The sequence below is a fragment of the Triticum aestivum genome, chromosome 6A (genome assembly GCF_018294505.1).
Source record: "Triticum aestivum cultivar Chinese Spring chromosome 6A, IWGSC CS RefSeq v2.1, whole genome shotgun sequence".
Taxonomy (NCBI): domain Eukaryota; kingdom Viridiplantae; phylum Streptophyta; class Magnoliopsida; order Poales; family Poaceae; genus Triticum; species Triticum aestivum.
The window spans coordinates 499,625,700-499,652,178 of record NC_057809.1 but is presented as its reverse complement, the minus strand read 5'-3'; positions in this window follow the sequence as shown (position 1 = coordinate 499,652,178).

The window sequence follows — 26,479 nt, the reverse complement described above, 5'->3', positions numbered from 1 at the left end:
CCTGATCCGTGGGATCGAACTTGACGCCGGCCAGCAGCACGGGCCAATCCTTCTTCGACTTGCATCGGTAACTCCAGTTATATGGTACTCAATGTATGATCAATCGACTGTTTTAAGTGAATGATGAAAGATTTCGACAGATAAGTGGTACTCCAAATCTGAAGTCTAGAATACCCGAACACGCCACCGGGATTCTTGTGTCACCTCACACGCAGCGTGTTGTCGTGTCAATTCAATGTGTGAACATGATGAATAATTTGACCGACGTATACTAGTACTGCTACTGTACTACTTACTAGTCGTATTTAGTGTCACGATTTATACATAGGTTTTACTAACAAGTACGCACTTGAAGCCTAACTGATATATATATATATATATAGTGTTACTATTCATCACCCAGGATGCAGAATAAGTTATTCTTCACCCGAGGTAATCTTACGATTATTTCGTAATTAAATTACATTTGCAATTTAAATAGTCACATCTCTATAGATTCATTACGTAAAATTTGGCATAAGAAAATAAAAATATAGGTCATAAGACAAGAAAATTTGCACTTTATGTGTATTTTACACTATGTTTTTACGTTTATAATTTTACATAACATAAAATATTTTTTACAACAATTATATATTTTCTTATGGTCTCTTTTTACGTCAGAAATAAGATAAAACTTACGGAACGTAAAAACACGGGGCATTGATGGTTAAATAGAGGGGGGTGAAGAATAACTATTCCTCACCCAGGGTGACGAATAGCGCGACCCTATATATATATATGTGGCTTCTGCACAACATCTCCATCATCATTATCAGTACATCCTACGCAGGTGAGTTAGGATGCACTTGATCCCAGGAAGGTATCTATCCTTCAAACCAGAGGAGTGCTTCAAACTAACAACAGTGCATAATATCCAACAAAAGAGGGTCGTGCTACAGCAGCAGAATACATGGCTCAGTCTAGATATCAGCATGAATCAAGTTGTGCATATTTGCTGTTGGCATGAACCACATCGCCGCATGTCGGGTTTGCAAAAGCCATCCATCGCATGGAAGCTTGATGCCTTTCACACACTGAAGATTATCTGGCAACAAGCTGTGTGGACGAATCTCTGGATATGGTGATTCAAGAAACCCATGGTATGATGTGTAAACACAGCCCCCCTCGCGAATGGAAGTTGCATAGCACAGTAATCATCACCGGTGATATGATCGATGATTGGTTGGATGATCAGATAATTGAGCCCGAGGAACAAGGAGTGGTTGCCGAGGCTGTAAACCCGCCTCCAGTTGAATACGCCTGGCCCAACGGAGCTGGGATCTTTCTCAAACACGAAGCAGCCATAGCCATCAATGTCACGAACGCCCCACACATTGTACTGCATGTGGTTTAATGTAATGGTTTGGTCAATTTGGTATGTGCGAATGAGCATCAAAGGACCGCCGTCAGCTGAACGAGCGATAAACCACCACCCATCGGCTAGTATGATTCCAGGTCCTGGAATCATGAAGGCCAGCGCATTTGCGTCTGCTACAACAATTCAAATTGGAGACCAAAAGGACAACAATAAACAATCATGTTCAGAGTATGTGTGGAATTAAGATTATTATAATAGTGACACATATCATAGACAGAGAATTGCAATGCCGTGGTCATAATCATACCCCAAGTTAAAAAAAGCCAATGGCTTTCATATTCTAGCAATATGTCATGGTTCAAACATCATGTAACAATGAGAGGAAAACAGCTATGACAGCGCCTACTCATATTCTACTATAGCACTTACTACTACTGTTCTCATATCAACTCTAAGCAATAACATGCGTTGTTATAAAAATCTTGTAAACGAGAGAAACATATAGCAATCATGATGTTATGCTCATAATATGTATTCTAACAATCATTAGATGCCAATTGTTCTCATATCAACTCTAACAATAACATGTGTGGTCATAAAAATCTAGGAAATGAGAGGAACATATAGCAATGATGTTGTTATAGACATGCTATGCATTCTAAATTTGTAACAAATGAACAGGCAGTCGTATTCATAAGGTAAAGATGAGATGAGATAAAACAATTACACGACGATAGATTCCACCAATATAGGTAGCCAATCTGTGCATCGATGATGCCATCATGCACTATAGCATCAGACAGAAATGTTTCCTCAACAGGATTGATGATGAGCCATAACCATGTATGGCGACCGGATTCTAGATAGACTAATCCCTTGTTGAACAAGGCAATGAGCTTGTAATCCATGTAGTCTTCTGATGGTGTGGGCACTTCGCAGATTACAACTTTCTGCAAACAGAGGTCGAGCCAAAAGCTTGACGCGTCTCGTGCGTAGTAGGCAGGAGTGTCCAGTGGGCCACAAGGCTCGATGGCGGCGGTATCCAACGATGGAAGGGTGATCTCTCGCTGGGTGTAGATATCCACGAGACGCCACAGACTACCGATGTGGTGGATGAGGATGATCCAGTTGGCCTTCATGCCTGCCCAGTAGTGGCCGCGCATGAAGGACAGGTGGACGGGTAGTGGTAGCATGTCGAGGGGCACCACGGCAACCTCCGTAGGATCGTCAAGTCAGTGTCTGGGCCACCTGCGAGGATCGGGCATCAACAAGCAGGGTGTCTTGAAAAGAGCCGGCCAGTTGCAGAAGAGTAGACGGGGCAAAGACACCGAGCATGCGGCCAGATGGACGTTGCTGAGTAGGTCCATACGAGTACAGATCTGTTCCAAGAGAACATCGGGGAGGGAATTCCAATCGCGGCTCTGCGTGTCAGTCGGTTCTGCCATTGGGGTTTTCTGTGCCTACGAGCCAGCGGGGAAGTGGATTCGGGTGGGCGAGCGAAGAAGCTTCTCCTCGTGTGGCCGAGCAGTGAGCGGGGGGATATGGTACGCGTGAGCTACCAAGGAAGATGGCGCGGGCGGGCGAGCAGTGAGCGGGGGTAAATGGTGTGCGCTCGACGATGGGGAAGAGAGGAGGAAGAAGAGTAGAAGACGGGGAAGAAAGTGCATTCAATCTCAATTCTACTACTCCCTCTGTCTAGGTGTGTAAGTCACCTTACGAAAACCAAATAATCCCAAAACACTTAGGCACCGTACATTAACTCCCTTCTCGTTTTTTGTTTTGTGGCATATCAACCAATAAGATATGTGGGCTGTGCATGCTTTCAATGACTTGAGACTACCAAACATAACCGACTGATTTAGTAACACCAACATGCTGGTTTAGCTTATTAATTACGTGTCCCATCTGCTGCAGTGTGTATTGTCACTTCACTGCGAAGACTAGTTGAATAGTTCTCTCTAACCGAGATGGGGAATAAATGGATCGTGAGGACTTCCTTTCTACAGTATCCCTATGCCTCTATGCTCACTTCACTCATTTTGGTCCGTACCTAGTCACTTGTTGAAATCTATAGCCAAATGGACATGTCAATGGGAGGGAGTAAGCCCCATGCATGCATGCATGCAACATGCAACACTCACACGTACACATGGACGCACGCAACACTCACGCACCCATGCGACACACAGCACACGACGCAACACACACGCTCACGCTCAAGTGCTCAACCTACTCCCTACGCCCGTGAAAGACTGTACATTTAGAGATTTACACATTGACAAGGGCATAATTAACCCCCAAAAGTAGTAGACTTATGTGTGCATGCGACCATTGAGATAAGAAGATTAAATGAAGGCCATTGCATGCTGTAATTAAGGATAGACATGTATCCTATACCTACATCACAAGTTGGTGCATTAGTCAATCAATATCGATTTAGATTAAAGGCTAAACACATTGGAAGTGTTGATGTACATCATGTAGTACACTCTTTGTTGGAAGACCGAGGGAGGACACGTGCATGCACTCTCATACACAGCCAGGGCGGTTCACGCGCAAGGGTTGGACTCGTGTCGCACCTGCGTAAAGTTTTGTTTAACTGATTTCTTTGCTCTGCCAACTGATAGGTGGGACCCAGAAACCAGGTGACAATTTAACCAGTCAACAAAGTGCCACGTCGACTATGTGGCCGGTCAGTAGGGTGCAATACGGTGCTCTACGATGAGCTAGTGATCGCATAATCGCCGCAAAACTATATATAGTGACCGTAAAGAGCGTACTGTTACATACGTTGACTGCCAGTGTATTTTTCTCATTTCAAATTAAGCCATATTAATTGGAAAGGATGCAGTATGGACTACTACTACTAGTACTAGTACTGCTTTGATGTGTCCCGTCAACTCGCCGAACGAGGAGAAGCTTGCTTACTACGCCTCTCCCTCGCCCATGCGTGTGGTGGTTCGCAGGACGAGGAGAGGGTTTTGACTACAGCGCCCTCTCCCCTCGCCCTCGCGGTGGACGTGCAACAGTTCAATCGGTGTCAGATTGCCAGAAGCATATTGTACTGTAGTATCATCATTGTTGGACCTTCCGAAGAGGCGAAGAGCCAAGTGCAAGGTTCACACGAGTATGAACTGTTGAACCTCCCGAAGAGGCAAAGAGCCAAGCGCAAGGTTTTATAGGAGTTTTCATCCTAGTAGGACTGTACTAGTACAACTATAGCGAATGATGCTACTGTATGATGCCGCCACGTCACGTATATCCAAAGCTGTGCCACCTTTTTTTTCTCAAAGAGCATGTTGGAGCCCGTGCAACAACCACACAAGTTGCACGTACACATAATACATTTACTAGTAATAAATTCTAAAGGACAAATGCCAGTATGCCACACAAGTTTGTCTCCAACTCATGTGATAAATTTGTGCACAACTAGTCTACATATATTCACAGCGCTACCATTCACAATTATCGTACTCCACTTACACGTTATAGATGGGCTACATGTCCTCCTCCAGGTTCCAGTCCCAGGTGTTCTTCATGGATGGCACGATCCATAGCGGTGGGCAATGGGAATCATTGTCGCAGCTTTCTAGTCTGGTTCCACACGATGGAGACTCATCCAAGCTGAAGCGGCATAAATTAGGGATAGCGTGTCCGAGCATGTCGTTCATCCGGCGGTGCGCACTGAAGACACAACCATGCTTCATGAACGGCAGGCCTTCCGTGTCGTGCACGGAAGGTGGCATCTGCTTCACAATGGGGTAGCTATCCCCGATGAAAAGCGAGTACTCTCCAAGAGTGTTCCTCGGCACCCACGTAGCATCACGGGGGTCGAACTCGGCGCCGTTCATCTGGTACACGCGGCATCCCAGATCTGGACACATGGTGACGTACATAGTCAAGGTCCATGCATAATAATGTTGTGCTCAAATGTGGCGGTCAGTAATACTGTGCAACAAATAGTACTACTCTGGTATAGAGGAAGTAAAATAACCGGCTTATTATATATAGCCACTCTTGGCTACATGGATGAGATAGTAAGACATGGAAAAACAAAAATGGTGGCAGCTAGTGGGTTCAAGTCTTCAAGGGCCTAGCTAGCTATACGCGTCCTCCAAGGTAAAAAGTTCTCCTACTAGTACTACAAAGTATACTACTAGTACAACAATGAAAGAGAAGGCGAGAGGGTTAAAAAATGGAATTCCTGGGTAGATGGTGACGGTCCGATCATGGTAGATTATGTGGCCATGTTGCGCATCAGTGGTACCATGGGTAACGACTGCTAAGATAGTTGATCCCAATATGCCAAAGTCAGCTACAAGGTTCCAGGTTAGACCGAATCGCGGATGCAAATGCACATCCAGGATCGGCGATCTTATTTTGATCGGGGGATGACTGGTCCCTACAAAATAATGGAGTACCGTTAGGGATGCAAATAATGGTTTGTGCATTCCGTTTGTAATCTCCCGTACCGTAGGATGTCAACCAGATGAAACAAGTCCCGTGGCTTGTCACCGCAAAGATGCGGCCTAGATGGCGCATGGCGTCTTCAAACGTGTAGGGGTACAAATCTGTCGCCGCCAACATGCGCCAGCCTCTGCCATTACTACCTCCTGCATTGATGGCAATCCTTATGTCGAACACCGCGATGAGATAGTAATCGTCGTAGCCGCGTCGCTTTGTCGGCGGGTCCGCAATTGCTATCTTCTTCAATCTCATGTAGGCATCATCATACGTATTCTTGCCCAGCCAGTCCGGAAGGCTGATCCTAATGGTGGAGAAGGGGTCTACCGGGACGGCCACACTGCTGTGGATGTTGTGCAAAATGATGGTGGTATCCGGCCGGAGGTATGCAAGCCAATCTTTGTTGGCACCGACCCAGACCTATATATAAGACGGTGGGTAGCGGAGAAATTACGGGATGGAAATGGAATAACTATGTACTACATGATCAAACTCCATTACTGACCTGCTCATCGGATAAAATCCGACTACCTCTCAACGTCGCCAACTCTAGCGGAGTCAACATGCAATCATGGCCAGGGAGCGGTGGACTATTCGAAGGATTGTCCCATAAAAGAACCTTCTCCTCGAGGATGCATGGAAGACCAACAAGCATGACCTGTTTAAGCAGTGTCTTGAAAAAGTTGGTGCAGGAAGCACCGAGTCTTGCGGCGGTGAGGACGTCGGAGCGGCGTGTGATTTCTCCCACAGGATCGTCATCCAAGGTCTCCCAGCCCCGACGAGGAGGAGAACCGCCTGGAGAATCCATGGGAGCAGCGACGAACTGCCTTCTCTTCGGGGGAGGGCAACTAGCGAGGAGGAGATAAGAGCATAGTAACCGCAGGGCCTCGTCCCTTCCAACTGTAGATCGTTCCTCAACAAAGGGGTGAGGCTATTATTTACTACTAGTACTCCCTCCGATTCTTTTTAATCTACGCATGAGCAGACCCGGATACCAAGGCAGGGGCTCGCTGCATGCTTTCTGGACGGAAATACCCCTGGCGCATGGATGGGAGGAGTTAGCAGCTATAAATGCCCCATTCAGCCCATTGGCTGTCCGCCCGCGTTCTCCTCTCTCTGCATGCTGCATGGATGTCTCCCTCTCTCTCACATGACTGCATGTGGTGGCACTGGCCTATGAGAAGCTCGCGTGGAGATAGCAATCTTCTCTCTATAAGTGATTTTTTTGAAAGAAAGGGATTATGGAACGTTATGGGATTGCATTATACTATAAATAATAGCACTAGTAAGAAATTTTTGGCACTAGGTAGTAGTTTTTGGCATGGATTAAGAAATTTTGGGTATGTTTTTGCCATTTTTTATACACGCCAACTAGTGTCAAAAAACGTCTTACATTATGTGACGGAGGAGTATGTACTCGTACTGTAGTAGTACTAGTACTACTTTTCTCAACTAGTAGTGCGATGTACTGTAGTTCTAGTCTAGTCTAGTATAGTGCACCAGTTTTGAACTCTTGAATCTCAGGGCCAAGGAGCTACCGTTGGAAGTGGAGGGTACTACTGTTCTCTAGAACCATCGCTGTACTATCAATGCAGGGGAAGTACACCTGCGTAGTGGCCTAGTGGGTACTCTCGGTGCTCTATTCAGCCGCTCCTCTCACGTAGCTGGCCTACTCAGCTGCTCCTCTCACACACACACTAGTAGCCTGTTTATCAGCGACGGTTACTGCAGGGGCAGAACATTTGAGTTATTTGATACAGCAAGACTAGGCTTTTCGCTTCCATTTGTGGAGGTGTAATGGATCTCGTCGAACTTTGTTAGTAGTTCCTTCTTTATGAATGAGATGAAGCAAAGCTTTTGCCTCCGTTTCAAAAAAAACACGGCAAGAGGAATTTCTTTTATAGTAGAGCCGATAATGGAGTGAAGTCCATGCATGCAACGCCACAAGCTACAGAGTAGTAGTAGAGCACTTTACGTACAGAGCCATATTGCACAGTCCCCAATGCCCCGCCAGGCTTTTCTGGCTCCTCGGGCTTAATTGGGAGGCGCTAGTTTAAATATGCTACTAGCTGGAAGCTGCAAGCAAGGTGCGGCTAGGGCGAGCATGCAAGCCACGGGATGCTGGGAAGGAAAACCCGTTCACATGGCTAGGCTGTCCAGTGCACCCAGATTGTGGGGCCGCACGTCTGTTTGACTTCAAAACTCAAACTACCTGTGTAAAATATTGGCTCGCAGCAAAGTGTAGTAGTACTATTTTTTTAAAAAGGCTGCCGTACGTTCGGCCGGGATCGAACCCACAAAATGAGGTATACACTCCCGCGACCACTAGTAGTACTTGTCGGAGTACAACGCAACCTAGAATCACCTTTTGTCGCTAGTAGTACGTACATTGTTCCTTACAAGAAACCCCTAAGAGCATGGTTAATAGTATAGCCAGCTGCTGGCTATAAGCCAGTTCCATGTCATCTACAGCCCATCTTATAGCCAACATGTAGTAGTAGTTTATTTCTTATAGCCCGCTGACTCAGCTCTATTGTAGTACTTCCTCTAATAATGCAAGAAACCACTAAAATGCCAAGAAACTACTACCACTTGCATACATGGCAGACTTAAGATAAGACTACCTTATCAACCATTGTACATGCTCTTACCAACAAAAATCCTCGAGTGACCTCCTACCTCCGGCCCGTCCACCTAGTCATCCTCGGCCATGGGACGCAGCTACCGCCGCTAGTAGAAGGTGAGGTCACCGCCGGTGGTGCGGAGCCCATGTTGCGGCAGCCCGGATGCCAGCTCCGTCCGGCGCTCGCGGCCGCTAGCTAGCCAAGATAGCTCCGTCCAGCTGCTTGTCTGCAAGGTTTGCTAGCTAGATTGGCAAGGCAGCGCGGCGGCTTGCTTGCGCGCGCCGCGCTAAGGCCAGCCATCTGGCTCGAGCGAAGGCCAGCAGGGCGGCTTGCTCGCTCGTGAGTCACGCTCGAGCCAGCCTGCCAACCCGTGCGGAGGCCAGCGCGGCGTCCGGCCCGCCCGGCGGAGCGGCGGCCAACTCGCTCATCACCGGCGCCACCGACGAATACGCATCAGTACTGTTTGAAGTAATGTTCAGGAAAAATAATGATTTGAGGGGGAATAACAAGATAGAAGGTCAGATGTGGGTCCCTCGTGTCAACGGTCAAACAAAATGTGTTGGTTTAAGCTGCCTCGTCAGCACGGACATGTGGGCCAACCCTGTCATAAATGGGTTTAAACGAACCTAATTGGTAGGAGTACTAGGTAGTTTTTGGCGTGGATTAAGAAATTTTGGGTATGTTTTTGCTATTTTTGTACAATAGATTCCTCCTAGGGCTGGTTGAAAGTGGTAGTTTTTTGTTAAATACTCTACATATTGTAAGTAGGAGTGAAAGTTAAGCTTGGGAAGCCAATAAGCAAGGCTAATTACATAGTGCATATGTGTACATGATTTGAAGTAAATAACAACCATGAGTGACTAATATCTTGATGGAAAACTCGAAACTATGGAATACTAGGAAAAGAAATGCATGGTTGGAAATAGTAGCAATGTTCATGTCCGTTGCAAAGAATCATAATTAGAATAATACTTATTCACAAACTTGGTACAAAACACTCTAGTTTTGATATACATATGTCACTAGAGATATATTATGTTTCAATTAGAATATATTCCTTGAGCTGTTTTGGTGAGGTCAGGGAGGGATGTGGTTGGTTGTAAGATACTAATTATGGGTTTTTCTGCAAATTGGTAGACAAGTGGGATGTTGGTGAAAAAAGGCAACAACTTACCTCACAATCATTAGATGTAGATCTAATGGTCATAAACAACGGATGGAAGACACACTAGCATCACCAACTTAGTCTTGTGTAGGAGTACTAGCAAGATCCGTACATTGCATGGAACATCAAGATGCATTTTTTTATAAAACACTTTTTGTGATTGACCCTTGCGGGAGTAATCCCATGTGTAAAAACTAACGATATCTCGAGAAATATGAGATAAGGTGAAGAGGAGTGGGGTGTGGTGGTGGTTGGTGGTCGAACTAAGCGGAGGCATGGGGTTTGACGACGCCGGCAGCGGCCACCGGGCTAGTTTGTTCGAGAGGCTTCCTTTCTTAATTGCTCAACAATGAGGTTTGTTGGAGATAAGGATGAACGAGGGAAGGCCTTGTCTGCAAATGTGGAGAGGGGTGCGGGTATCTTTTAGTTTAATTTCCATCCGCCATATATAGATCCGACGGTCTATATTGCAAGATGGCACACATACCATCATCACCAACTCGGTTTTTTATAAGAGAAGAAATATAAGTATGGAGATACAAACATATTACCGATACTTGCTTCCGTAAACTAGCATCTACATTCCATTCAATGCCTCGGCATGTGGGCCCTTAGCACAATGACTTCTCGATTGTGTAAAACAAAGATTTTCCCGTCGCTGACAAGGTGGGGGTGACGGCGGCGCACTTTTTGGCTTGCTCTAGTCCTAGTAGTCATACTAGGTGGTCTAAGCACGTGTAGATTTATTCTTTTTCACGTCTTGTGTTCGCAGTACTGCCACGACTGTTCATGAATAGACGGTAAGTTATTCACGAGGAAACCCTTGTTGAGCGTGTTTGCGAGAGAGAGAGTGTGCGTGTGTGATGTGTTAGAGACTGAGGCAATGATAACAGATTCTTTGTGTCTATGTGTGTGGAGGATAGAGAGAGACATGTACATGGGGCTTTGTGTTGTGTAACGTGGAGACATATATACATAATTAGAGAGTGAGTGTGTGAGATACACATGCAGACATGAGGAGAGATGAGGATCCAGGTAAATGGGTGTTTGTGCGTGTCTATGTGTGTTTGTGCACGCGTTTGTGTGTGAGAGGGAGAGAGTGTATGTGGAGTAGAGAGACCACTGATGATGTAAACCTAGTATAAGGGAAGGGGGAATGTTGTGACATGTGTAGTAGCGAGATAGCATGGGTGCGGGCGGGGGGAGCAGACTATTTGGAAGAGACATCGAGTGTGTGTGGGGGAGAGGGGTGTGAGAGCGAGAGAAAGAGAGAGCTAGCGCCGGAGAGAGAGAGAGAGAGAGAGGAAGAGAGGGGGCGAGAGGGGTCGCTTGTGTCCATAAATGGCGTATAGATAGGGAGACAATGTTGATGTTGTCCGAAATTGGCCTATGAACGGAGACACAAGGGAAGCGAGTCATCGTGTGTGTGACAGGGACTTCATGAGAGAGCTAGAATAGATGGTGCAGAGAACAATGTGCAAAATCGAGAATGATTATACATTAGGGAGCTATGCAAAGAGTCATGACATATATGTATACAGGGAAGGAGCTGGGGCTGGTCCGCATGTGGGAGAGATAGAAAGAGGAGAGTGGTGTATAAGGAGACAAAGTGTGCTTGTTTGTAGTGGTGGTGGTGTGTGAGGTGAGTGCACGAGAACCACATAACTAGGGAGATAGACGTTTGGGGGCGACGTTTTGTGTGTATGGGAAATATACACTCTACATAGTGCGTGTGCTTGGGTAAGAGAGATAGCGGGAGACCTAGAGAGTGAGGGAAGAGATGTGTGCATGCCCGAGAGACAAAGTGATAGAGACCTATGTTGGGGTCCGGACTTTACAAGAGAGACGGGTGTTAATGTGCTCGTGTGTTGGTGTTTGGGGGAGAGAATGACTACTCTCTCTATGTGTGTGTGTGTGTGTGTGTGGTGGGGGGGTTGACTTCAGATAAAGAGTGAGGTGTCTATATTTGAGGGACTTTAGCGTAATTGAGATATTGTGCACTCATGGTTGATCAATTTGTTTCATAGTTTGTACTATGAGATAACGGTACTTTTGAACATGCGTGATATACCTTGATGTACCAAAATTACAAACCTAAGATTGGAATTTTGGAATTTAACTCCATCATTAGCTTTTGTAATTCATTTAAACGGAGGTACATTTTTTGAGTCGGGATTTCGTGATTTCAAATTCATATATCAAACCTAGAGATATACACATACGGGCATGTTCAAACTTTATAATCATCCACTTTATTCATACACATACACATTTTTGCTTTTGTCATCATATTTAGGATAAGCACATTTGGAATTTCATTTGAATTGGACCATATGATGGTATTTGCTTGTAGTAGCTCAATGATCCATATTTGAATTGAATGGACAATCTAAGTTTCGAGTTGGAGACATTGATTTTCAGAACTTGCACATTTTTTTGCGTGCAAAACAAACAAATTGTCGGCCATGATATCATAGTCGGCCGTATGAGAGCAAAATACTTATAATTTTAGGCGCCAAAAGCTTTCAAACTTCCCGCTCACATCGAAATATCACGCGCCCGAAAGTTTAGCCCTGCGATATTCCTGTTTTACTCTGCCACATGAATGGAAAAGGGCTGCTTTGGTAACTCCATTGTTTTCCCCTCTTTGCCCCCAACATTCTTCCCCAGAGCCCCTCCCCGACCCCCAACCACGGCAAGCTGCCGAATCTAGTCCTCCACCACAGCGATGGACCTCACACCCCACTGGATCTACCTTCCACACCTTGGAACCCCCAATTGCCAACTCACCACTTCACTGGAGCCGCTTCAGTGACTGGCTTGTCCACCGCTCCAGATCTCCTTGACCGCCATCATGGTCCACCGCACCGGATCTGCTTAACCGGCGCCCTCGTCCACCACAGCGTAGGCCCTTCACTGACTCCCTCGTCCGCCCCTTCCCTGGCCCTTCATACAAGCCCTCGTCCGCCGCAACAGATCCGCCTCACCGAAAGCACTGTACAACGCGCCCACCGAAGCCAATGTCCACTGCACCAGACCCGCTCCACGGATGCCATATTCAACTCCACCGGCCCTGCTTTACCGATGCCGCAGCCTCATCAGGTTATTTTGATTTGTACTCCTTCGATTTTTCTCTTTATCGTGCAACTGTTCACTTACCACAGATGAGCTTTCTTGTATGTCGACAGGCGCCCCAACCGTAGCACCGGAGCCGCTTCAGCGATGGTGACAGCCGGCCCAAACTCAACCGCAACACGAGCACCATCGACGATCCTTAGCTATCAAGTATGACAACGATACCCATACGCCGCTGAGAATCAGGTACTATTATCCAACGGCTGGCGCCTACGTTCACTTTCCTAGCATAAGCACCGCACCTTTGAATTTCTTCAGGGCATCATTCAGTTTTTCATGAGACGCGTTATTTTGCTTGCACCTATAGGGCCATACTTCTGGCAGTGAACATGTTACATGTGCTAAATTACATACCAGTGCACATATAGTTAATATGCTTTAGTTTTGTTCTGATGCCACCTGTTGGTTCCATCAGACTGCTTAATGTTCTCTATGTTTAATTACACATCAGCAAACTAGCATGTGGTTCCGCTGCTTTTTGTTTGTTTTACCCTACATTTTCTGATGCTTTCTATTACATCACTGCTCCGAGCCTCTGTTCATTACTTGTTTGTGTGTTCTTGATCTTCCCAAGTTGCATGACTAATTTGATGCTTCTATTAATTATGGAGCTGCCAACCCCATCAAGCAAAATATTTGTTCTTTTGGGGCTGGCACCTCGAACAAGCATAAAAATAGAGGGAAGCAGATATACTCCCTCCGATTCTATTTACTCTACCCATAACTCTTGACCCGCATACCAAGGAGGGCACTGGTTTAATTTTTCTGGACTAATTTGCCAATTAATTAGGGCAGAGGCGGATGGGGCGGGGCACAAAAGGAAACCAGCGCTAGGAATCGGCAACGCGCAGGCTAATACGAGAAAACTGAGAAAAAGTTATACGCAAAGTAAAAAGAATCGGAGGGAGTATTGTCATGTATGCACACACCCTTCTTTCATTAGTTTAGATGAACCATTGATGATCAATTCGGACCAGCGCATGCGATTAAAATTAATTTTACCTAAATAGATGGTGCAGAATAAACTACAACAACTAGATTTGCAACCACGGGATGCTGACGATATCTTCAAAGAACATTGCAACAGCAGCTAGGCTTCACATCAACATATGGTAAGCCAGTGTGTTTTAGTACATGTGAAATGTAATGCGAGTGGGATGCTTTCTTGGCTTGTGCCCTCAACGTGTAATCCTACCGAATTACAAATAGTTCAGTTGTCTGCTTTGCTGTATTGCTTGATTCGAATGCTTATTTGTTGTTACGCTATACCTGAGTTGGCCAATATGTCAGCAGTGCCTGCTGTACTATCGTAAAGAAATGCATGCCTATTTCATTTGAGTCCTTAACTTTTCCTCTCAACTTCATCACAAGACTGTCTTCGTAGTTTATATGAGGCCACACTGTTAAGTGCTTTCTCAGATTATTTCAACTGCTTAGATGCCTTGGCAACTTAAATATAGCGGTTGTACACTCCCTTTCAACTAGGGATGTCAACTGGGTCCGGTTTAATCCCGATTAAAGTCCACTAGTGGTATGATAGTTCAAAAGAGTTTTTGTTTTTTTGAGGAAAATGAACTAGGGAGGTAGCAAAAACTAACTAGATGGGACTGGCGGATTTTGTTTATTTGCCACTTACATCCCTAGTTTCATCTTACCATTTTAATTTCTCTTTGGCTGATGCTGCTTTGAACCATTTAAATATAGTTTGCCATGCTCAGCAATAATTCGTCCATCGTTTACCATGTAAGCTTACTGCCTGGATCATATGATAACTATCTCTTACTGATGTCAAGCGGAAACCTTTCAGGATGCCGTTCACACTAGGACACAATGTACAACCCCAGAATCTATTTGTGGAAGCAGTGCGCCATCCATGTTACCAGATGGTAGCAGTTCAGAGGCAACACCGCCGGAGAGCAGTCTGAGCACAGATATTATAGTGCTTGAGGCTCTACTAGAGGCAGAAAGAGATGGTGTGGCTGCCATGAATGAGGTAATATTTATCTTGAGGCTGGAAATTACGGAATTAGCGGCACGCATTATGCAAGCAACCCAAGAATTGGAGGAAGTAAGAATGTTGCATTTGAAGACGGAGGAGGTCCTGCTATTTATGCTATCTGAAGCCCAAGATAATCCCAGTTCTTCTTTAGATACCCGTTCAAATTTTCATTACATTATTGTACTTGCATGTTGTGTCATGTCTCTGAATGGATTATGTTGAAAGACCCCCTATGTTGTCCATGTGTTGTAATGATCCGAATTTTTTAGGCGAGGTAATCCTCAGAACTTGTATGATTGACATAAGGTGAACTGTTTGTCATGTGAGCATATTGTGTTGGATGAAATAACTGTTTGACTCAGAGTGTATCCAACCTACTGAATTCGAAGATCACGACATTTCTAAATCATAATCATATATAAAGCTGGAATAAATCTTTGTTGTGGTTTTGAAGAAATAAATAACAAAATGTATAATTATCTGTGGATATTCGTAATCAAATACAAATTGGATTTGAATTTAGTTTGCCAGGTCCCAGCGCAAACGTTAATGCTAATTCTCCCAAGTTTTGAACGAAGCGGCTAAACACCCACTATAATTTGTGGGCTACTCGAAGCAAGTGTTTGCGAGATGGAAATTACTGTCTACCCCTGACACTTGACATCCTTATCGACAGTATTTACACTGCTGTCGATAGGGGTAGACTAGTAACTTCAATCAGACGTGACACGACGGCCTCTGAGCCCATTCAGACACGGTGGGCGCCAAACGTGGGTGGCAAAACACATTTGATTGTCCGAAAGACATGTGTCTCTTCCTCCATTTCCCCATTCATACACGGTGGGCGGCAAAACAAACTCTCCTCGTCCGAAATCGATGTAGGCTTATATTTTAAATAGGGGCAGATGTGTAACTTCCATCAGACGTGACACAACCGCCCTACCTGTCAGCCCCGTTCATACACCGTGGGCGCCAACCGTGGGCGGAAAAACACCCTCTCCTTGCCCGAAATAGTTACTGGCAAATATTTGGGAGATGCGAGATTACCGTCCTATCCCCAACCGACGCGATGTCCGAAATTTTAAACGGGGGATAAGTTCGTAACTTCCCCCATTTCAGAGAAGCGCATCCCAAAGTTTGAGATTCCCCCTCCCCTCCATTTCCCTATTCATAAACCGTCGGCGGCACGACAACCTCCGCACTGCGGCCAGCCTCCTCCGTCCGCCACCCCATCCTCCACCTTGCCGGAGCCGCTACCCCTACCCCGTCGTCCACTGCAAGAGATGGACGTCTCTCATCCATGACGCTGGACCAGCATCCTTTCATTGCCTCCTCTCGCTTCATCGGCGCCGTCGTCCACCTTGCCGTTGCCACTCCTACGACCGCCTCGTCCACGGCAACAGGATATATCCCTTGACCCGGCCGTCTGCCATCTAAAGTCTTCTTCCCGGCCGCCGACAGCCATCGCACCAGCAGCACCCTCAACATATCAGCATAGGCCTACACGGTGTCGCAAGAGAGGTGGTACTCTTCCATATGTGCTTAAGTTATTGATCTCACCCAGAAAATAGATCGTAATTTGTTTACTGTACTTTTCTTGTCCGTACCAAATCGTAGTGGCTAGTTGAAAGCAAACATTGGTTGTGAAGTAGCTTTGTCCGGTTTGCACCTTCAGATCCGCCATGGCACAGGCACTATACTCGTAAGGCTTATGGGTTCTCCCCTTTATATTCACTACCATCATCATAGGTGCTTCGTGTCGTGCTAGCACTGCTCCTCAAGACCTTAACCCAAAGCTTATGTGTTGAAATACGAATCTGATATGATGCTCATATCACTAAAACAGAGAACGTTTAATCGGTCACCTAATGTTCCTATATTCGTTTCGAAAATCATGTGCGCCACCCACTGGTCCAGCTAGTTCCACTTTCCTGATTTTTCTCTTGATGCTTAGGGTTTTCCCCTTTTATCTACTCTACTATGATCTGCGTAGGTGCTTTCTGTTGTACTAGCATTACTCCACCCTTCAAGCTAAACAACACAACACTCAGAATTCGAAAGCTTAGTTGTTCAAATATGATTGTGATATGATACTGATATTAGTTAACCGACACATTTAATTGGTTAGCTAAAGGTCCCACTTGAGTTTCCAAATGCATGTCGCGACATATAGAGAGACAACATAATTGCATTTCTTTGTCACTTGTTGACCGTACTTTCTTGTCCATACCAAATCTTAGTTGTTATTTCAATGCAAACATCGGTTGCTAACTACCCTTTGCGCGGTTTGCAGCTTCAGATCTGCCATCCCACTGCCACGGTCAACATTGTACTCATCATGCTTATGTTTGCCCCATTTTATGATGACCACAATCAGCCTACGCGGTCCATGTCGTAATAGCACTGCTCCACCCATCGAGGTAAACAAGCTTAGTTGTACAAATTCATATATGATATTATTGCTGATATTAGTAAAACTGAGAGATGTTTAATTGGTTAGCTAAATGTTCCTACTTTAGTTTCGAAATGCATGTGAGCCACATATGGAGAGACCGGAAAGAATAGTATTTGTCTGTGCGTTCTGGTTCATCATGGGTGGCCAACCGACATTGTATTAAAAGACTTGTAATATATTCAATCTGCTTGCTCTTCTGCTCTTCTTTAAGATGATACTCTTCTCTCGTGGTCGACTGGTCAGGTCGAGTTGTTCTCCCTTAGTATATTTTGAATCTGTCAGGTCAGGTCGACTTGTTCTTCTTTACTATATGTTGAAGCTATCATCTGCAAAGTGTCATCACTTCTGGAGCTCTCATATTTTGAGTAGTAGGCCACATTATATTTATGCACACAACAAATTACAGCATGCATGGCATCTTTTAAAAGAATTGCAGAGATAGCACAAATGGGTTTACAGGGAGGCAGTATTGGATTAGAATCACTTCTGCATTACAAAGAAAATCTCACTTGTTTTTATGTTTTCATGCATGTCAGACGTTGAACATTATCAAAATGAATATGGGAATGGGCGCACGAGAGGAATATTGCGGAATGATCCACTGCCTAACAAACTTGGCATGGTGGAGGATGGCCTATCTTATTCACCCATCAAGGTGCTTGATCTAACTTTGCAAAGTTGTATTGGTCGCACATATTTTGCTTCTGACCTCTTGCATTACTTCTACTTTGTTACACCATCTGCTTAGTTTAAGCATCATATATGAGTATATGCCATACCTATCCATTTTCTGTACCTATTCCATGTGTCGTCACACTATGTTTTTCCAGTCAAATGTTGTTCTCTCGTAATAGGTGTCCAAAAGGAAGAGGGTGAGTGCAGGTAATCATGTAGTACAAACTAGGTATTTGGAAAAGGTAGTGATACCTGTTAAATCAGATAGATCAGCAGCCACAGAAAACACATGCCCAACTGTACGACACTTTACCCCTACTCCAGTGGCCAAACCCCTATTAGAACTACTGGGAGCCCAGCATCAGGTACTGTCTATGATATCAATTCAAAATTTGAACTCCTAAATTTATGCTTGTGCCTTACCTTCTCTCTTGTATGAAAACTAATTTCAGATGAATCTCCTTGCTCAAAGGATCATACGATCTCAAAACAGTAATGGGCTTTGCATTGCTCTTGTCAGTACCTCTCTCCCTTTGCCTTGTAACGCTGTACTTAATTAATTGCTATTTGATTATGTATCATCAGTCTGCACCTGAGCTTCATTATCCTCTGTTTCTTCCAATATTATTTGATCTATATTTACTCTTTGCAAAATGTAGAATAATGGCAACGCTTATAAAGAATTTTCTTTGGGGAATTTATTGAATTATCCTTCAATCAACATGGAGAAGGGCTTTGTCCAGCCCGTGTTAACATGTAATGTAAGTTCATCCTTCTCAAGCCTTCAAACTTTGTCCTAGTATAGATTTGGATAGGCATCATTTCCTCCACTGTTGTTTGCTTTGCTGTTTACATCTGATTGGATGTTTGCAACAACTACTAGTTTCAAATTGTAGTTGTAAAAACATGTTCCTTATGCAGAACAGATCCATTTATTTGCTTATATAATTGTGAAACCTGTTACGTGTCTCCTTGTTTCTCTTTCAGACTCGTATCTCTTACGCCAGGCAGAACTTTAGGGAAGATAGTGAGACAAACCATCTTGAGGACAGCGAGATGACCCCAAGGTCCTGTCTTGATGAAGAAAGTGAGTTGAAGCTACTCACCAGCAGGTGTGAGACAACCTCTGTGCAGACGCTGCCTCAATCAGTTCGACTTCTTCAGTCTCGACTTAAAGCGAAAAGGCTTGCTTTAGCTCAGCTCCGACTTGAAGTCAAAGATGCAATGAAGATGTCAGAGGACTGCCATGCGCACCATCATGCCTTAAATCTAGTGTTGATGCATCTATCATTGACACAACTGAGGTCTACTCAGCTTCTTCAGCTGTTTGGGGGGGCCCGACCTGGCCAGGCCTAGTGCCTTCTGAAGTGCTCTCAGTTTTGTATATTCTTTTGTCGGCGCGTTTATTTGCACTGGTGGCGAACTTTGATGCCCAGTGGATGTAATATGTGTGATAGCCGTGATAGCCTAGCGCAAGTTGCTTGCTTATTTATTTCCTTGTTGTCTTGTTTATTTGTTTGCTTCTAGTCATTGCAGTTTTTTTTCCGCGGTTTGCTAGTGGCTGCAATAACCTATTTTTTAAAACTAGGCCACAATAACCATGGGCTAATATTTACTGTAGTGACACTGGGCCTCCTACGGGCCATAGAAACAGTGGGCCTTCTACGGGCCGTAGAAATAGTGGGCCTTCTATGGGCCATAGAAACAATGGGCCTTCTACGGGCCGTATCACCAATGGGCCTTATACGGGCAGTATGATCGATGGCCAAACATGGGCTAATAACAGGCCGCATTATGGCCGTAAACGGGCTAGAGTTGGAATCGTCCGTTCATGGGCCGACCATAACGGGCCATCATTAATAGGACGTATTTGATGACGCTATGAAAACGGCCCAACGTATTAATGGACCACAAATGGGCCGACTGTAACCACGGGCTGAATTTGGCCCACAAGCAGAAAATGATAGTAACGGGCCGTAAGTAAACGAATGCTGGAAATGAGCCCAAGAATAAATGGGCTCTGAGAAGGCCGAAAGATAACATGGGCTGGAAACAGCCCAACGGAATAACGGGCCGTTAATGGGTATAAAGTGATACACTGTTCATTACAGGCCAGTTTCACCACGAGCCGTTAATGGGTGTAAAGTGATACACTGTTCATTATGGGCCAGTTTCACCACGGGCCGTTAGTAGGCCAAGAGTTACATAGGGCCTCATATGGGCCGAAAGACTCATGGGCCATACATGGGACATAAGTGAAAACGGGCTGGAATCATATTGGATGGCCTAGATGACGCTACTGGGCCTAATTCGGATAGGGCGTAACGGGCCTTGGGTTAGCGGGCTGTAAATGGGCTATATTCGAACAGGCCGTTAACAGGCTTTCCATGGGCCGGCCTGCCAGCTTTTGACCAAGTCAAATGGGCCGGCCTTTTCACAGGAATGGGCCTCTATTGGGCCGTGCCACGTGTCGACGTATCATAGGCGCCCTCCATCCAATGAGTGGTTGACATCTGTCCCAACAATGAGCCGACACGTGTTTCCTCCAGCCAATGATGATTTTACATGTGGAAAATTCCCATTGGTCGGGGCTGTTAACGGGTTATCGGATCCAAAACCCGACACGATAGCTTAACGGCATTTTGTTACGGTGGATGCCACGTGTCGGTCACCCTTGACGAAAGCACTTCTATGACACGTGATTTATCGTCATGGAAGTGGACACTTCCGTGATGATAATTTTGGTAATGTCATGGAACACTTCTACGACAACACAGGTATGACTATCTTGATTCTGTCATAAATTTGTCATGGATGTACATGCATGACAAAAAAAGCGACCTACTGTGACAAACACGTATCATCACGGAAGTGTATTTTTTTGTAGTGATATGTGGGAGCCAATATGAACATCCAGGTTCCGCTATTGGTTATTGACCAGAGACGTGTCTCGGTCATGTCTACATAGTTCTCGAACCCGTAGGGTCCGCACGCTTAACGTTCGGTGACGATCAGTATTATGACTTTATGTGTGTTGATGAACCGAAGGTTGTTCGAAGTCCCGGATGTGATCACGGGCATGACGAGGAGTTTTGAAATGGTCAAGACATAAAGATCAATATATTGGAAGCCTATGTTTGGACATCGGAGAGGTTCCGAGTGAGTTCGGGCATATATCGGAGTACCGGGGGGGCGGGGTTGCCGGAACCCCCTGGGGAGTATATGGGCCCTAATGGGCTTTAGTGGAGAGAGAGAGAGGCAGCCAGGGCAGGTCGCGTGCCCCCTCCCCCTATGGTCCGAATTGGACTAGGAAGGGGGGCGGCGCCCCCCTTTCCTTCCTCCCTCTCCCCCCTTCCTTCTCTCTTAGTCCAACTAGGGAAGGGGGTGAATCCTACTCCCGGAGGGAGTAGGACTCCTCCAGGGCGCGCCATAGAGGGCCGGCACTCCCCCCTCCTCCACTCCTTTATATACAAGGGAGGGGGCACCCCATAGACATAGAAGTTGATCATTGATCTCTTAGCCATGTCCGGTGCCCCCCTCCACCATAATCCACCTCGGTCATATCGTAGCGGTGCTTAGGCGAAGCCTTGTTCTGGTAGCATCATCATCACTGTCATCACACTGTTGTGCTGATGAAGCTCTCCCTCAACACTCCACTGGATCGTGAGTTCGTGGGACGTCACCAAGCCGAACGTGTGCAGATCACGGAGGTGCCGTACTTTCGGTACTAGGATTGGTCGATCGTGAAGACGTACGACTACATCAACCGCGTTGTCATAACGCTTCCTCTTACGGTCTACGAGGGTACGTAGACAACACTCTCCCCTCTCGTTGCTATACATCACCATGATCTTGCGTGTGCGTAGGATTTTTTTTGAAATTACCGCGTTCCCCAACACACGCCTCTACTACCACACGTGTGTGCCTCTACTACCACACGTGCCCTTCCTTACACGGCCACGGTTCATCACCGCAGCCTGCAAACAGACCGATCGACCAGTATGTACGTACACATTCACGACCAGAATGACAACGCTATGTACGCTTCGACCGGGTGGGTCCCGACTGTCAGGCACTTCCTTGCGTGCGAAGATGTAGCTGGTGGGTCCCAACAGTCAAGGGGGCGAATTATTTTTTTGCCCGAAATATGGACGCACTTCCTTGCGTGCGAAGATGTAGCTGGTGGGTCCCAGCAGTCAGGGGGAAACATTTTTTTGTGAAATACGGTGGCCCATCCGATGGGTCCCCGCTGTTAGGTGGAGGAATCATTATTTTCCGCGTAATAAGGAGGCACTTCCTTGCTGTGGCCGTGGACCCAGCTGTCAGCCTCTCCATGTACAATACTCTTCCGATGGAAGTCGTTCCTTGACCACGTTGACCACGCCGCGCCGGGAGCACCAGGGCGGTGGACGACAGCGAGGCCTAGGACGGGGACGACGCGGAGCCGAGGAAGACGCGGCAGTGGAAGCCCATGCGGAGAGGAGTACGAGGGTTCGCTGGTTCGGCTTTGGTGTGAGGCTACCGACGCCGTAGAGGAGGGATGGCCTGGCCAGCAGTGGGAGTAGTAGGGGGGTGAGGCCTTTGTGGCAGCACAGCCGGCCACGGGAGGCGGGAGCAAGCGGCACGACCGGCGCTGCTTTGGGCGGCTGGAGCGAGAAGACCAGAGGTTGAAGAAGCACTATGGCCGTTGGATGGACATCGTACGGTCACTTGAGATAGAATCATTCATATTGACTAAGTTGACAAAGCCCTCCGTCACCGTCATCTTAGTAGGTCCACAAGTCAGCCTCCCACAATGGTGGGTCCCAGCTAGCATGGGGAGTATTCATTTTTTTGTGCATAATAAGGAGGCACTTCCTTGTGTGCGAAGATATAGCTGGTGGGTCCGAGCTGACGGCGGGGGAAACATTTTTTTCAAGAAATACAGAGGCCCTTCCGGTGTGTCCCAACTGTCAGGTGGAGGAATCATTATGTTGCGTGTAATAAGGAGGCATTTCCTTGTATGGACCCCTATTGTCAGCCTCTTCTGATGTATGATGTTTGTTGACCATGTTGACCTCGCCGCGCCGAGAGCATGAACGCGGTGGACGAGGGCGAGGCCCAGGAAGGGAACGACCCAAAGCCGGCGAAGCCACCGCAGTGGATGCCCACGCTGAGGGGTGTACGAGCGCTGACTGGTCAGCTGCGGGGTAAGGCTGACGTCGCCAGAAAATAACATGATGTGCGGGTGTGTAGAGGGATGGCATGTGATGTCTACTACACAACCTTCTTCTTGTAGACGTTGTTGGGCCCCCTAGTGCAGAGGTTTGTAGGACAGTAGCAAATTTCCCTCAAGTGGATGACCTAAGGTTTATCAATCCATAGGAGGCGTAGGATGAAGATGGTCTCTCTCAAGCAACCCTGCAACCAAATAACAAAGAGTATCTTGTGTCCCCAACACACCCAATACAATGGTAAATTGTATAGGTGCACTAGTTCGGCGAAGAGATGGTGATACAAGTGGTATATGGATAGTAGATAATAGTTTTTGTAATCTGAAAATATAAAAACAGCAAGGTTACTAATGATAAAAGTGAGCGTAAACGGTATTGCAATGCATTGAAACAAGGCCTAGGGTTCATACTTTCGCTAGTGCAAGTTCTCTCCACAATAATAGCATAATTGGATCACATAACTATCCCTCAACATGCAACAAAGAGTCACTCCAAAGTCACTAATAGCAGAGAACAAACGAAGAGATTATGGTAGGGTATGAAACCACCTCAAAGTTATTCTTTCCAATCAATCCGTTGGGCTATTCCTATAAGTGTCACAAACAGCCCTAGAGTTCATACTAGATTAACACCTCAAGACACAAATCAACCAAAACCCTATTGTCACCTAGATACTCCAATGTCACCCAAAGTATCTGTGGGTATGATTATACAATATGCATCACACAATCTCAGATTCATCTATTCAACCAACACATAGAACCTCAAAGAGTGCCCCAAAGTTTCTACTGGATAATCACGACAAAAACATGTGCCAACCCCTATGCATAAGTTCATGGGCGGAACCCGCAAGTTGGTCACCAAAACATACATCAAGTGAATCACGTGATATCCCATTGTCACCACAGATACGCACGGCAAGACATACATCAAGTGTTCTCAAATCTTTAAAGACTCAATCCGATATGATAACTTCAAAAGGGAAACTCAATCCATTACAAGAGAGTAGAGGGGGAGGAGAAACATAATATCCAACTATAATAGCAAAGCTCGCGATACATCAAGATCGTGCCAAATCAAGAACACGAGAGAGAGAGAGAGAGAGAGAGAGATCAAACACATAGCTACTGGTACATACCCTCAGCCCCGAGGGAGAACTACTCCCTCCTCGTCATGGAGAGCACCAGGATGATGAAGATGGCCACCGGAGAGGGATTCCCCCTCTGGCAGGGTGCCGAAACGGGTCTAGATTGGATTTCGGTGGCTACGAAGGCTTCTGGCGGCGGAACTCCCGATCTATTGTGCTCTCTAATCGTTTTAGGGTATATGGGTATATATAGGAGGAAGAAATACATCAGGGGAGCCACGAGGGGTCCACGAGGGTGGAGGGCGCGCCCAGGAGGGTGGGCGCACCCCCTGCCTCATGGCTTCCTTGTTGATCCCCTGACGTGCACTCCAAGTCTTCTGGGTTGCTTCCGTTCTAAAAATAAGTTCCGTGAAGTTTCAGGTCAATTGGACTCCGTTTGATTTTCCTTTTTTGCGATACTCTAAAACAAGGAAAAAACAGAAACTGGCACTGGGCTCTAGGTTAATAGGTTAGTCCCAAAAATCATATAAAATAGCATATAAATGCATATAAAACATCCAAGGTTGATAATATAATAGCATGGAACAATCAAAAATTATAGATACGTTGGAGACGTATCAGCCTGGAGGCAGCACAGCCAGCCACGGGGGGAGGGAGCAGGCAGTCCTGACGGTGCTGGTTTGGGCGGCTGGAGCAGGAAGATCAGAGATTGAAGAAGCACGGCATCCGTTGGATGGACATCCAACAGTCACTGCTCTGTGTTGACTAAGTTGACAAAGCCTTATGTATGTGTCAAAAAAAATTTAGGACATCGTCATCGTCAACCTAGTAGGCCCAGAAGTCAGCCTCCAAATCTGTGGAAAACAACATACATCCCATTAGCCATTATTTTCAATAATTTACAGCCCATTTGCTAATTCTTAAGGATATTTGAAGCCCATATTCTTCTTATTAGCACTACAGACCATATATTCTAGGCACTGCTAAAAAATTCAATGAAATTTTTCATATTTCGGTGGGGTCCAAACTCTTTTAATCACGAAATTTTGAGTCACGTTAAAAATAATTTTTAAAAAATTATATCAAAATAAAATTCAAAAAACAATTCTCCACAAAAAATGAATGAAATTTAAAATCTTAACTAGCAAGATGCTCGTGCGTTGCACGAAACATGAAGATGCATTTGTATGAGTAGTTTATCTTGTGGGAGAAAAGACAATCTTTAATGTAATTGCGAGCTGGCTTTGGTTTTCATAAGAGTAGAGAGTAGAGAAATCCAGAAAAAAGATATTTTAATGTAAATACCGGTTGGCTTTGGTTTAAAAATTTACAGCCCATTTCTTACAACTTATAGCCCATTTTCTGGGGAAGCCCATTCCTTACTAGTTTACATCCCTCCCTCCTCCTCCTGAAAGATTTGCTGCCCAGGAGGGCTGAGAAAAGCAAGTAGGCCTCGGTTTTGGTGTTCTCCGAAAAAAGAACTAGGCTAGCCATTTTTAGTAAGAAAAAAGATATCAACTGGGCTCGTCATGTGCTTAAGTAAAAGCGTAAGCGTGGGCTAGACGGGCCACAGCCCCCGCACAGCGCGCAGTTGAGCTCCGTCTCTGAAACTAAAAAAACAACTGGGCGAGCTGCCGGGTCCGTGGTGTTATCTGCTCATTGTGTAATTTTAACAAATCCGCCGTCGTGCCGCCCTATGCATCGCCCGTGTGAGATGATACGTTGATGACTTGTCCTGATGACATGCCACCGCTGGTGGATTCCGCGTCCCCCTTGCTGAAGTCAACCGCGTCCTCGTCCTCGTCGCCAGCGCCACCCTCAAGGTTGTAGTACTCGTAGTAGTGCCTGCGCCAGAGCTCATGTTGGTACGCCACCGCCCATTCTTTGTCAGACAAACTCTTCTCTACCTCGACCTCGGCCACGCGCAACTCCTCCTCCTGGCGCTCCTCAATCTCTGCTACCTCCTGCATCTCCAGCTCCCACTCGGCGACCTCATGAGGAAGCAGGAGCTCCATGGCCACCGCCTCCTTTTTAGACGTAGGTTGCATGCTAGAGTCCGAGGTGGCCTGGAATATCTTGGCATGTGCATCATCGATCTTGGCGTGGATGCCCTTGACCCGAGCCAGGGTGACATCGGCGGCACGGGCGACAGCTCGAGCGCTCTCAGCATTTGCAGCCGCCGTCGCAGCAGCAGCTGCAGCCGTCTCGGCTACCGCGGCTGCCCTGTCGGCTGCCGCAGACGCCCTCTTGGTGGAAGCTGCCACGCTCAATGCGGATGCGCCGACACTCTCGGCGTAGGCGG